At 43.9% G+C, this 13156-nt stretch overlaps 1 protein-coding gene across 1 annotated transcript in view; it reads right to left on the bottom strand.

The window, feature by feature from the left end:
* LOC310673408 (uncharacterized protein) overlaps window positions 1–4350 on the bottom strand; it is an 81595-nt gene extending 77245 nt beyond the window's left edge. Inside the window, exon 1 of the mRNA XM_083431880.1 lies at window positions 3652–4350. The gene's annotated coding sequence lies outside the window, so the exon portion shown is untranslated. The remainder of the gene's footprint in view (window positions 1–3651) is intronic.
* Between the last annotated feature and the right edge of the window lie 8806 nt (window positions 4351–13156).

The following is a 13156-nucleotide window of genomic DNA, read 5'->3' as shown; positions in this document are numbered from 1 at the left end:
ACAGCGCCACCCGCGTCCCTATTAAATATATATACCACCCTTTATCAAAAGATTGCAGGGCAGTGCACAACATTAAAAACACATTACATAACATCAGTAATCAAAAGCATAAGAAAAAACATACTGATGGACAGAAAAATAGTTAATAATATTCAATCAGTTATTAGTGAGCAGTGGGAGGCCAAATTATTTTAACATAGATCACATCCATTGTAGTTATCAATAGCGGTAAAGGGTAAAAGTAAAGGTACCCCTGCCCGTACGGGCCAGTCGTGTCCGACTCTAGGGTTGTGCGCCAATCTCACTTAAGAGGCCGGGGGCCAGCGCTGTCCGGAGACACTTCCGGGTCACGTGGCCAGCGTGATGAAGCTGCTCTGGTGAGCCGGCACCAGCGCAGCACACGGAAACGCCGTTTACCTTCCTGCTATAAAGCGGTACCTATTTATCTACTTGCACTTAAGGGTGCTTTCGAACTGCTAGGTGGGCAGGAGCTGGGACCGAAAGACAGGAGCTCACCCCACCATGGGGATTCGAACCGCCGACCATGCGATTGGCAAGCCCTAGGTGCTGAGGTTTTACCCACAGCGCCACCCATCAATAGCGGTAGGCAATCTCAAAAGACATAGATTTTAGTGAAAAGGCTAGACAAATCTGGGAATGGCTAGATTTCAGAAATATAATGAGATGGGTTCAAGGTAAATTAGTTGCACTTTGTTTGCACTTAAATCAATGTGAACGGTTAGCCATAACTAAATGAAGTCCCATTAAACTGAAAGGGAATTAAGTTCAGCTAACAGGCTGCAATGCCACACACTCATATTGGGAAGGAAGTCCCACTGAGCTCAATGACTTCTATATGACTTCACTATTAGTCTGGATCCAGTCCAGAAGTGCCCAGGGCATTTCTGAGACAGTTAAAAATTTGGAAGAGGGAATAAAGTTGCACTTCAGCAAAATACCAGTAGTAGGGCTGTCACACAGTAGTGATGTATGGAAGTGAGAGCTGGACCATAAAGAAGGCTGATCGCCGAAGAATTGATGCTTTTGAATTATGGTGCTGGAGGAGACTCTTGAGAGTCCCATGGACTGCAAAAAGATCAAACGCATCCATTCTGAAGGAAATCAGCCCTGAGTGCTCACTGGAAGGACAGATCCTGAAGCTGAGGCTCCAATACTTTAGCCACCTCACGAGAATAAAAGACTCCCTGGAAAAGACCCTGATGTTGGGAAAGGTGGAGGGCACAAGGAGAAGGGACGACAGAGGACGAGGTGGTTGGACAGTGTTCTCGAAGCTACCAGCATGAGTTTGACCAAACTGCGGGAGGCCATGGAAGACAGGAGTGCCTGGCGTGCTCTGGTCCATGGAGTCACGAAGAGTCGGACATGACTAAACGACTAAACAACAACAACAGGGTTGTCACACAGTAAAGTATGTTTCAGGTGTTCTTTAATCAGTTTGTTAATTGATTAATCAATTAGATTTAAATACATTTCCATATCACTAAATCCTTAATAGAGAAAATATAACTTACAATTATATTCAATAAACAAATCTATGTTAATCATTTCTGAAGAAAAAGGTCACCTTTAAGGTTGATTGTTTCATTTCTTGTAATAGAAAACCGCTAGAATCAAATCAGACCAAAAAATAAACACACTTGCCTTTGACTCATAGACCTCCAGATGTTCTTGGATTCCAACTCCCTTAAATTTTGACTACTGGTCATGTTGACTGTGGCTGGTGGCTGCATTTATCTTGTTGATGGACCTATCTATACATTGGCAGACCTACCTTCTGGTCATCACTATATTTCCTCCTATTTATACTACGTTAGTTCTTCATTCACTAGCTTTTATCAACGTACCTGGTCTGTGTGCAATGTCATGTCACCATTCATAAAATTGTCCATTTCTGCTTCTGGTACTGACCTATTTGAATAGCTTTTCTATCTGTAAGCTACCCTACATCTTCCATGTTTGTTCTGCCCACTTCTTTGAAAGTTACTGGGTCTTTCCATTTTTTGTTCAACGAAAAATATTGCTGCTGCCAGAAAAATATCCACCGTTTCCTACTTTAAGTTGCATATGAATGGAGCTGAGCCAGAGCTTACTGGAGTCAATAGCGAGGTGGTTTTTTTTCTACTGACTTCAATGGACATTGGATTGGGCTCGTAAAAGCTAACCGGCCATAACATTCTGCGGTGATTGCTGCAGATGTTGTTCTTATTCTCTTTTAATCCCCAAATATTCTCATGAGGAGGCTTCTGTTTAACGTTGAAGAAGCCATCGCATAATCCCTCTTCCCACCAGAGGAACATCCCCATTGCCAACATATGGCATGCAGGTGGTACTCAAGGCTTCTCCACGTCTTCCCTCCAACTGCAAAATCCTTTGAAGGCCTGCGCTGGCAAGACCGATTCATCATTGGGCACAACTGAAAATGGAAACTTGAATCAGAATTCTTAACCACCGGCCAGGCATCAAACCACAGTCTTTTTGGCAGAAAGGAACTAAGTGGGTGAACAAAATATTTTCTCTCCACTGAACCATCCCGAATCATCACACTGAGGGACAGAGGCTAAGCCTAGCATGTTTTATCAACTCACCAGTTTGTGACACGGTTAAATCAGACCATTTGTGATATTTTAGCCCAGGAGTGGGGAAGATTACCAGGCCTTTCCATCTGGCCTTAGGTCTATTTATGGGCCACCACCCTCTCCAGTCATACCCTGAGGCCTTTCTTCGTGTGCCTCCTCCACGAGAGATCCAGAGAGTGGAAACATGAAACGGGCCTTCTCTGCAGTGGCTCCCCATCTGTGGAATGCTCTCCCCAGGGATGTTCGCTTGGCACCTTCATTATATACGCCTTTAGGTGCCAAGCAAAAACATTCCCTTTTAACCAGGCCTTTGGTTGATCTGATTGCATAAAATGTGTTTTTTGGGGGAGGGCTATTGGGTTGCTTTTATTTTTATTATGTATTTTGTATTATTATATTGTGATCTGATCCTGTGAACTGCCTTGAAGTCTGTGGGTATAGGGGGGTATACAAATTTAATTAACAACAACAACAACAACAATTCTAGATAGTTGTAACTTGCCCTGGGACCTGCTAGTGAAGGAGGGTAATAAAATGAATAAACACACGAGGGGTGATTTCTGGTTTTCCACTGTTCAGCAATACAGGATGACACTGAAAAGAAGGAGAGGGCTGCTGTGGAGCTGCAATGAATCACTTTGTGAATTGTCGAAGACACAGGGCCCTTTCCATAGCCTTTTGGTGTGTGGCAGTTGCACCAGAGAGGCAGAGAGGTAGATTAGATAGCTAATGCTCAGTAGGTGCAGGAACAACGGAAGCTTGACTATAAAGGAATAAATTTCATTTTACATACAGTGGTACCTCGCAAGACGAATGCCTCGGAAGATGAAAAACTCGCAAGACGAAAGAGTTTTTTGTTTTCTGAGTTGCTTCGCAAGACGGATTTCCCTATGGGCTTGCTTCGCAAGACGAAACGTCTTGCGCCTTTTTTTAAAAAACCGCCAGTGCATTCCTATGGGAAACCGTCAATACACAGTGGTGCTTCACAAGACGAAAAAACTCGTAGAACGAAAAAACTCACAGAACAAATTAATTTCGTCTTGCGAGGCACCACTGTACTTGTAAAAAGCTGAACATGGATTAAAAGCCATATAAGGAAACTTGGTAGTGTCAGTTGAGAGTAGTGTCAGTTGAGTGCTGGTGGTTGCTAGGTTGCGGAGGTCCTTGTGACACGCCCTTCATTGTGACACCTCCCTCTGCTGGCTCATTGGTCCCTAGGGCTCTAGAGGCATAGCCATCTCCTTTGGTTTGATCATTCAGAGAGTGAGAGAGAAAGTGGATGGAGATGTAAGTAGACTTTCTCATCAGCCTCTGCATTCTGTGCTGGTAATGCTCCATGACAGTCTTAGGGAAATTTTAAAAGATTAAGATCAGGAATGATTTAAATGCTTTAGCCAACCCTTCTGGGCTTCTGTATGACTCCACCCACTGTTTTGTAACAGTGAAGGGAAGTGACTGTGGATTCTGCTTATACTTTAGGAAAAGGAAAACTAGTAATTGTCACGCCTTGGAAAAGGGCGTTGTTTTTAGGCTAGTGACACAAGAGTCACTTGATAACTCGCCATGGGAGCATTAAGCATGCCCTCTGGAGAGGGTGATATATCTTCCTCCCCCTCCTGCCTCCCAGGGCCCATCTTTCAAAGGACAGCCAAGGTACAAAACCCTTCAGCATGCTGATGTTTCTTCTATAGTATTATTAGTATGTGGTATTTTATGTTTCCCTTTTAAACATCCCTTCTCCACACTAAGCAAACCCACCTCTTTCAATGAGATAATTAGCATTGTCTCAAAATATCCAGAGGGTGCTATTCTGGCTACAGTATTCAAGCACTCTCTTCACAGGATACCCATTATGATATGCCTAGAAAAGTTAATTTATCTTGAACTTTGAGTCGTGAATGCCCAAACCACTTTAGGGATGTAGATTAGGAGAGTGCTGTGAGTCCCATTTCTCACATTTTGACGGGCCTTCTCTGCAGTGGCTCCCCATCTGTGGGATGCTCTCCCCAGGGAAGTTCACTTGGCACCTTCATTATACACCTTTAGGTACCAGGCAAAAACGTTTCTTTTTAACCAGGCCTTTGGTTGATTAGATTGACATCCTATGCCCTTTTAAAATGTGGTTCTTTTTAGGGGGAAGGTGTTATTGGGTTGTTCTTTTTATTTTGATTATTTATCTTGTGGTTTTATGTTGTGATTTTGTTTTGTGAATGTCCCTGAGACTTCCAGGTATTGGGTAGTATATAAATTTAATAATAATAATAATAATAATAATAATAATAATAATAATAATGCCCTCTGCCCACAAACCACATCCTTACCCTGCTATCTCATCTAGTCAACAGGTAAGGCAGGTTTCTGAAGCAGCTCAAAACACTTTCAAAAACTTCACCAGAGGCCAAACTGGAACGATGAGCAATTCCTCCATCAAGCATTACCCAGTCTATATGACCACCACCCCATGTACACACACGAATATCTGTCTCCAGCCTAAATTGAAGTCAAGGCTACTGATGTGCATCATCTCATTGCTTTTGTTGCCTGACCTGAACACACACGCAGCCAGACCCAGGGCCAGCCCGCACATGAGGCAAGGTGAGACAACTGCCTTGGGTGGCAGGATCCATGGGTGCAGCAGAGCCTGATGTATATCTCTCCCCCCCCCCTTGTTTCTGATGCAGATCTTCACTCACCCCTACTTCTCTGGTGGGGTGGGAGGCACCATTTTGTGGTTCACCTCAGGTGCTAAAAATATTCCTGGGCTGGTCCTGACCAGATCCTTAAGTAAGTGTTTCTCTGGCTGGCTGCTCTAATTAAAACTGCATACAGTGGTACCTCAGGTTAAGTACTTAATTCGTTCCGGAGGTCCGTTCTTAACCTGAAATGGTTCTTAACCTGAAGCACCACTTTAGCTAATGGGGCCTCCTGCTGCCGCTGCGCTGCTGGAACATGATTTCTGTTCTCATCCTGAAGCAAAGTTCTTAACCTGAAGCACTATTTCTGGGTTAGGGGAGTCTGTAACCTGAAGCGTATGTAACCTGAAGCATATGTAACCTGAGGTACCACTGATAATTTTTCACAATCAAGAATGAGAGCTGCCTTCTAGGAAATCATCTAAAACCCACTTCAGGTTGAAATGAACCTGTGGCAAAGCAGTAATGCAAAGAAGCCCATCGGAGAAGCTGTCAGGGGTATACTATGCGAAGGGAGATTGCTCTCCTGAAGGCAGCTTCTGTGGATCATGAAGTGGGAAAAGGTCACCTGGCCTCCCAAGCTTAAAACTCTCCCTCCCCGCATGTTCAGAGCAAGCACACAGAAACTGAAAGCATATGGAAGGATGTGTGCACCGGTGTGTCTGTGTATGCACTTGCCGTTCCATTTTGAAAGATTGAAAATGCTGATAGGTTGCTCGCGAAGGAACAGAATGTTTTCACACCTGTGCCAACTGAGCACCAGTCCAAGCTGTTTCATAATGGTGCTTATTTATGGAATCAGAAACAGGTGCCAAGTCAGGTGGGAAAATAAGGAGAAGGAGGCTGAGGTCATAGCAAGCACTACCAGAGGAGGGGTGTAAAAGATGCTCTTGTCAAGTTTCACGGCAAGAGGAGGTTAGGCGGAAATTATAAAAGGAGATTAGAGACCGTAAAGAGTAACGGGAGTCGGCACAGGGAGAGAGCTTCAGATTTTCCCTTCGAAAAGCCAGGGGTAAAGGAAACAAACTATACACCAGAAAAACACAGACTGGCTGCTCAGCCTTGCCTTCTCGAAGCAGCTCTAGAAATAACGGAAAGTGGAGGGGAGGGGAGAGAGAGAGAGAAAGGAGCACAGCCAGCCTTGACCTCCCCAAACATGGATCAGTGCCACGTGAACCAATGCAAAAGCAAAGACCCACCTGGATGTCAGTAGAATGATGGAGATGCCGTCTCTGCTATCTGGATAGGATACAGGGTAAGGGAAAAGGTGAGCGAGACAAATCATTCACACAGAGATGGCTTATTCCTTAGTTTGGGGGGGCCCTGATCGTGCCCCACAAACAAATTCTTCTGCCCACTGATCTTGTGGGTAGCAAGAGCAAAAAATAAACGGAGTAACCAAATTACGCTCAGTGCTATGGGTGGATAGAGCTCAGCACCTAATAAGGATGCAAATTGCCCCCTCCCTGGTTCTGTGAGCAGAGAGAGAGAGCAATAAACCCCCTCCTCAGTTGATCTGCATGGATCAACTGAGGAAGGCAGATGTGTGTATGGTTGCTTCTGTCTTTGAGAGAATGGGAGTGTAAAATGGCCACAACCACCAATGGTATGTGGCCCCTGGCAGGCTGACCAAAGGTAAATGTGTCCTTTGGGCCAAACAAGATTAGTGGACTAATCCTTAATGGACTATCCTATTAAAAGGAGACCTATATGATACTTCATGGTATTTTTATATTCTGTTGGGAGCTACCCAGAATGGCAGGGGCAACTCAGTCAGATGGACGGGGTATAAATAATACATTATTATTATTATTATTATTATTATTATTATTACATGGAATGTCCTTTCAAACAGTAACTGGAGGTGTGTGGGGGGGGAGAAAAAGAACACAAATGGTGAGTCATAGGCTGAAATCAGAAGGAGTTTTAAAAATAAAAAAATTAACATAATCTATGCCCTCTTCCATGAGGGGCCTCCATTTTGTCTCTCCGAGGCCTCAGCATTCACTCTTCTTTTGACAGCACCACCAGCCTATCTTCTGTAACAGCTCCCCTAATCCCCGGTCCCTTTCCTGTCAGCCTTGCTAAAGGAAAGCACTATCTATCAGTTCTCCCTCTTCAGCATCACCTCAAAATATGTAGCTTTCCATGGCTTGGGGATACCAGCTTTGAAAGGACACAGAGATGACCTACTAGGACAGCAGGCAATAATTTTCTGTTGAGTGTTCCTTAGTGGACTATCGTATTAAATAGACACCTGTACGATATTTCATTTACCACAGGTATTTTGAGTAAAACTGGGCACTTCATACACACGTTCTCCTGTCCATTTATAGTAACATATGGAAGCCTCAGTGGTCTGAATCTCTTCATTCTCCAGATGCAATCTGCATCCTATGTGGTCCCATGCCTCAAATGTCTCTTCCATCTGAGCTTCTGACAGTCCAAATGTGTTGCACGTCCCCCAAGGACAAGCAATAACGTGGTGGTGGCATATCTATGAAGTACTCAAAATAAGAAGGAATGCAAGACTATTAAAAACAATAACACAACAGAGATGTTTCTCTAGTGAAATATATGAGATGGGAAAGGAGTCTTTTGGGCTGAGTCTTGTAAGCTTTTTGAGACAGTTGTTGTTGTTGTTATTATACTGCTTACTGACAAAATGGGCTTCTAAGTACAAAAACAAAGATACACTAAATGAGAAATACCCATAATTAAAACGCAGACTAGAACAGTACCATTAAAACAACATAGGGATAAAATACGAGAGATTCAGATTGAGGGATTGAGGGAATGCCTGTCTTTAAAAGCTAATGAGATGTCAATGCAGATTAGGCCTCTCATCAGAGCACATTCCATCACATTGGAGCTACTAGTGAAAAAGGACACCTCTGTACTATACTATAAACCAAAACACAGGTCAAGATAATAAGTATGAATCAGTGCAGGCCGAACTGTTTCACACGCATAGCACAAGTCGCTTACAGAACACTTTTTGGTGTGTAAAGATAATGAAGAAGAAAGGAAGGAAGGAAGGAAGGAAGGAAGGAAGGAAGGAAGGAAGGAAGGAAGGGGTACATTGGACAGGACAAGTGCCACTAACTAATATATTGGGCATGATTTCCACGCTTTCCAAAATGCTTGTCCAATACTGGATGGGTAAACAGAGGCACCCATGTCTTTTATGACAATCTTACAAGGTGTGTATCTGAAAGAGTGTTGCACACAGACCCTAGTTACAGACACTGTGCCAGAGTGGCAGGCACCTGTTTTCCCACCCACATGCTGTAAATATATGAGTGAATGGTGGGAGGGGAGACATCACCTTCAGAGGAATCCTTCTTCAGGACATTTGTCCATGGAAGGTCTCCATCAGTGGTGGTAGCTCAAGGGAACATCCATGTTTAAAGGTCTTTGGGTACCATCATCCCAGATGATGGACAGGAGAAACAGTAATCTTATTGGCCAGAGGCACTGTTGGGAAAAGAATGGTGGACTAGATGCACGGCAAAAGAGGAGAACGTCCTGTCCAGGATGATATCATCAGGAGGGGACAACCTTGTTTGAGAGAGAGTTGCAACAAACCACATGGAACAGTCAGACTGGTGTGACACATTAAATGTGTTGTGCAAAACTAGGATCTCATATTTTGGTCACCTCAAGAAGGTTGTTGGATTCAATACCCTTTTGTTAACCCCCCTCCCCACTAGCTCACCTCTCAGACTGGTTTACATGCGTTACTCCAGTGACCCTACTTGGGAATGAAGACGTGGACCCCAACCTTATGCAAGGAGAGAGAGAGAGAGGAGAAAAATACTTGAAATGTTACCGTGTTTGTTTAACATTCCTTAATGAATACATGTTGTGTGGACAAAGACTATGTTTTACAAGTTTTCACATTGCATTCTGAAAGAAGTGTTTTCTTTATAATCTGTGTGTCTTTACATAGGCTGAAGGCCAGGTTAAGCAATGTGGTGTAAAGCCCAGGCAGAGGGCCCTCGCTCACAAAGGCGCACTTATTTCATGGCTATCTGCTGACTTTTACAGGCAACAAATAATGTAATGTGCCACCAGTGCAGCTGCACAATATCTTAACCGCAGTAACCAGCACACTTGTGGAGGGGAAGGCACATTTCTCATGGAGGACAGCGTGAGATAGCATTTGAGATGAGGGCATGGGGCACTGCTTCAAACTTTAAACATTCTCCACCTAGAAGCCAGCAACACTATATATTAACGGAGGGATTTGAGAAGCCCTCTGAATATTTGTTTGTGTGTGATTTGCAGTTAGCCTCCTTCCTGTCCTCTTTCTCTCCCCCCCCTCCCCTGGGTCTCAGATACAGGGGAGACGGGGTTGGCTTTGCACCTTTCTCTGCTGTGCTCCCTTCTACAGCCTGCCTATGGACTCTGGAAAGCAACAAAGGCTTCCTTTTGGGCCCAGCCCTAGTCACCTTTACATCCTTGCCAGCAAACAGTCCTTTGACTCAACATCCCAGTTGCCCTGGCAATGGAACCATGGTTTCCGGAAGAGGCACGTCTTACCCACATAACACCGGTCTTGAAAGACCTACACTGGCTCCCAGTACGTTTCCAAGCACAATTCAAAGCGTTGGTGCTGACCTTTAAAGCCCTAAACAGCCTCGGCCCAGTATACCTGAAGGAGCATCTCCACCCCCATCATTCAGCCCGGACACTGAGGTCCAGCTCCGATGGCCTTTTGGCGGTTCCCTCGCTGCGAGAAGCCAAGTTACAGGGAACCAGGCAGAGGGCCTTCTCGGTAGTGGCACCCGCCCTGTGGAATGCCCTCCCACCAGATGTCAAACAGAACAACAACTACCAGACTTTTAGAAGACATCTGAAGGCAGCCCTGTTTAGGGAAGCTTTTAATATTTAATAGATTATTGTATTTTAATATTCTGTTGGAAGCTGCCCAGAGTGGCTGGGGAAACCCATCCAAATGGGCAGGGTATAAATATTATTATTATTATTATTATTATTATTATTATTATTATTACCCGGCATTTGACATTGAAGGTATTTTGTTTTGTAGGATTCAGCCACCCCCTTTGTTCAATCTATGCTATTCTGCTCTTTTTTGAGGGGACTGTTTTACTTGTTTTTACAATTGTACTAGCGGGGAGTGCCCAAAATAAATAAAATAAAAAATAAAATAAAATTCTGTGGGGTTTTTTAACGGATACTGTAATTTCTGGGTATTTTGGCTGTGCACACACATACAAACTCAGGGTTCTGACCTGACCAGGGAGCTCCTGACATGACCATGAATCTTTTTTTGGGGGGGGGGGTAGGAGTAATGCCATATTAGGATTAATTTGATCTGCCCTCTTGAGTCAAAATGGTGCATTAAGGAGCCTGCTATACTTGTTCAGACTCTCTGTGTACAATCAGGGGTATGAGTTGTGCAAGGAGAAATTCACAGTAAAATACTGAAGAATTTTCATTAGGATTTTAAAGAAAGACACATGTAAATCCTGAAAGTGAATTTAAGACTGGGAAAAGGAGATACCAAGAGAATGGGTGGGTGGCATCCTCAATTTCTTCCTCATGTGATTCTATGTGTGAACTATTTAAGTGGGCTCATATGACTACTCAGAAGTAAGCCACACGGAGTTTCTCTCTAGTAAATGTATATAGCATTGTAGCCTAAGCCACATGTATTAGCTGCATGATGTTCTTACCTCATTCCACACAGATTGGTATCCTCTCGGGCATTTCCCTCCATTCTTTTAAAGGTCCTAGGAGCACAGTATAATTGCCACATAAAAGTGAGCAAACCTTTTATACATTTTCTACACTTAGAATGAAATTTTATTTCTATTGATGCAGAGGGAATTCCGTGTTTTACAAAGACCAGTGTTTTAGTCATTAGGAAGCTACCCTTTTGCTATAAATCTTAGACATTCTTACTTATGGCAAGATATGTCAGATATGCAACCAGTCACTTGCTACGCACTTTCATCCGAAGGGATGTTTAGAATAGAACACGGCAGACTTTTGTGGTGCTGCTGTTATACTTTCAAATATATTACTAATAATGGTTCCGACAGAAATCAACATAAGCACCTTAACATCATGTTCTTTGTGATTTTGGAATATGCGCATATTCAATCTCTCTCCAATAAGACTTCCTCATATTATTATTATTATTTAAATCCCAAACAAACTGTTTTTATTGAAAGCTTTGTTTTTCCTCCATCCAGTAAAAAACAATCTAATGCATAACACAGATTCCTGAAATAGGAAGGAAGGATGGAAAGAAGGAAAGACCAGTATAATACAGGTCACCTGGGAACACACAATAAACTCACTGAAGTAATCCGTACATGGTTATCTCATCGAGGAACAATAAAGAATGTGACTGCTAAGCAGAAAATGAGTGTGTGCATATATTTTTGGAGTGTTAACTTTTTAATAGCGGAGTATTTGAACTTAACAAATAGTTTCTACCAGGTCATTAAGGCAAGGGGAGACCCTTGTCCACCCTCTTTCCCACAAGAGAAGGATTTTCCATTGATCTGGGTGGACTGAATATGTTCAGGGGAGAATGAAATTGAGGTGGCAAGCCCTTCCACACACCCCATGCATTCAGCTGGTCACTTGAACCAAACATAAACTCTCTATGTGCAGTTGCGTACTCAGATGCAGAACACCCACCCTGGAAGCAAAGACCGGTAAGGGAAGAACTGGAGACCACAACATTCTGGGATTAAAATTGGCCACAACTTCACTGGTTTCAGATGTAGGTAAGCGTCGGCATAGGCATTGTGCGTACGTATATCCCTCTCAACCCCCTGCTGGGGGTCTGAGGCATGACCAGTGCTTTTTTCTAAAAAAAATGTTTAGGGGTACTCCCATTTTGACTCTAGAAAATCACATAATAATAATAATAATAATAATAATAATAATAATAATAATAATAATATTTATACCCCAACCATCTGGCTGGGCCTCCCCAGCCACTCTGGGCGGCTTCAACAAAATATTAAAATATAGTTCAAATCAGGAAAAATAAATACAGTAAATGGAAGAAGAAGAAGAAGAAGAGTTTGGATTTGATATCCCGCCTTTCACTCCCCTTCAGGAGTCTCAAAGCGGCTAACATTCTCCTTTCCCTTCCTCCCCCACAACAAACACTCTGTGAGGTGAGTGGGGCTGAGAGACTTCAAAGAAGTGTGACTGGCCCAAGGTCACCCAGCAGCTGCATGTGGAGGAGCGGGGAAGCAAACCCGGTTCCCCAGATTACGAGACTACCGCTCTTAACCACTACACCACACTGGCTCTGGACTGGACAAAAGTACAAAGATTCACACAATGTTTAGGGGTATGTGTACCCCTGCGTCCACCCAGAAGGACACCACTGGGCATGACAGGGTCATTCCTGGGGAAGATGGGTCATGGTCTAGGCAGATGCCCCCTCCCCAAAGCACTGAGGGAATCTCTGTGCCCCTCCAGCCATGTGCTTTGACCTTTTGGACAGAGGCATCACTCAAGACCCCTCTTATGGGGTACCCTGATATTGCCGCTGCAAGAAGGGGGGTGAGTCACCCCTTCACCTCCTCACCAGATGTTAGACTAGTTGTTCCACCTAAGGCCTAAACCACCAAAGTTGTGAGTAATGTTATGGGGAAAGCGATGGCAGAAACGAAGGGGGGGGGGGGGAGAGAAGGAAGCTGTCAGGACATCTGCCACGACAGATGGTGAACTCCAAGAGAGGATAATGGTGGCCAGCCCACAAACAGTGGTGAATTTCAAGAGGCTCTTTGTATTCTACTCTCGCCGTGACAGGAGGAAAAGTTGTAGCTGAGTGGCAGAGAATGCAGAAGGGCCGAAAAAGATTCCTGG

The sequence above is a fragment of the Podarcis tiliguerta genome (assembly GCF_965153285.1).
Source record: "Podarcis tiliguerta genome assembly, chromosome: 3".
Classification (NCBI taxonomy): domain Eukaryota; kingdom Metazoa; phylum Chordata; class Lepidosauria; order Squamata; family Lacertidae; genus Podarcis; species Podarcis tiliguerta.
The sequence above is the reverse complement of the archived record's forward strand: the minus strand, read 5'-3'. Positions and strand labels throughout refer to the sequence as shown.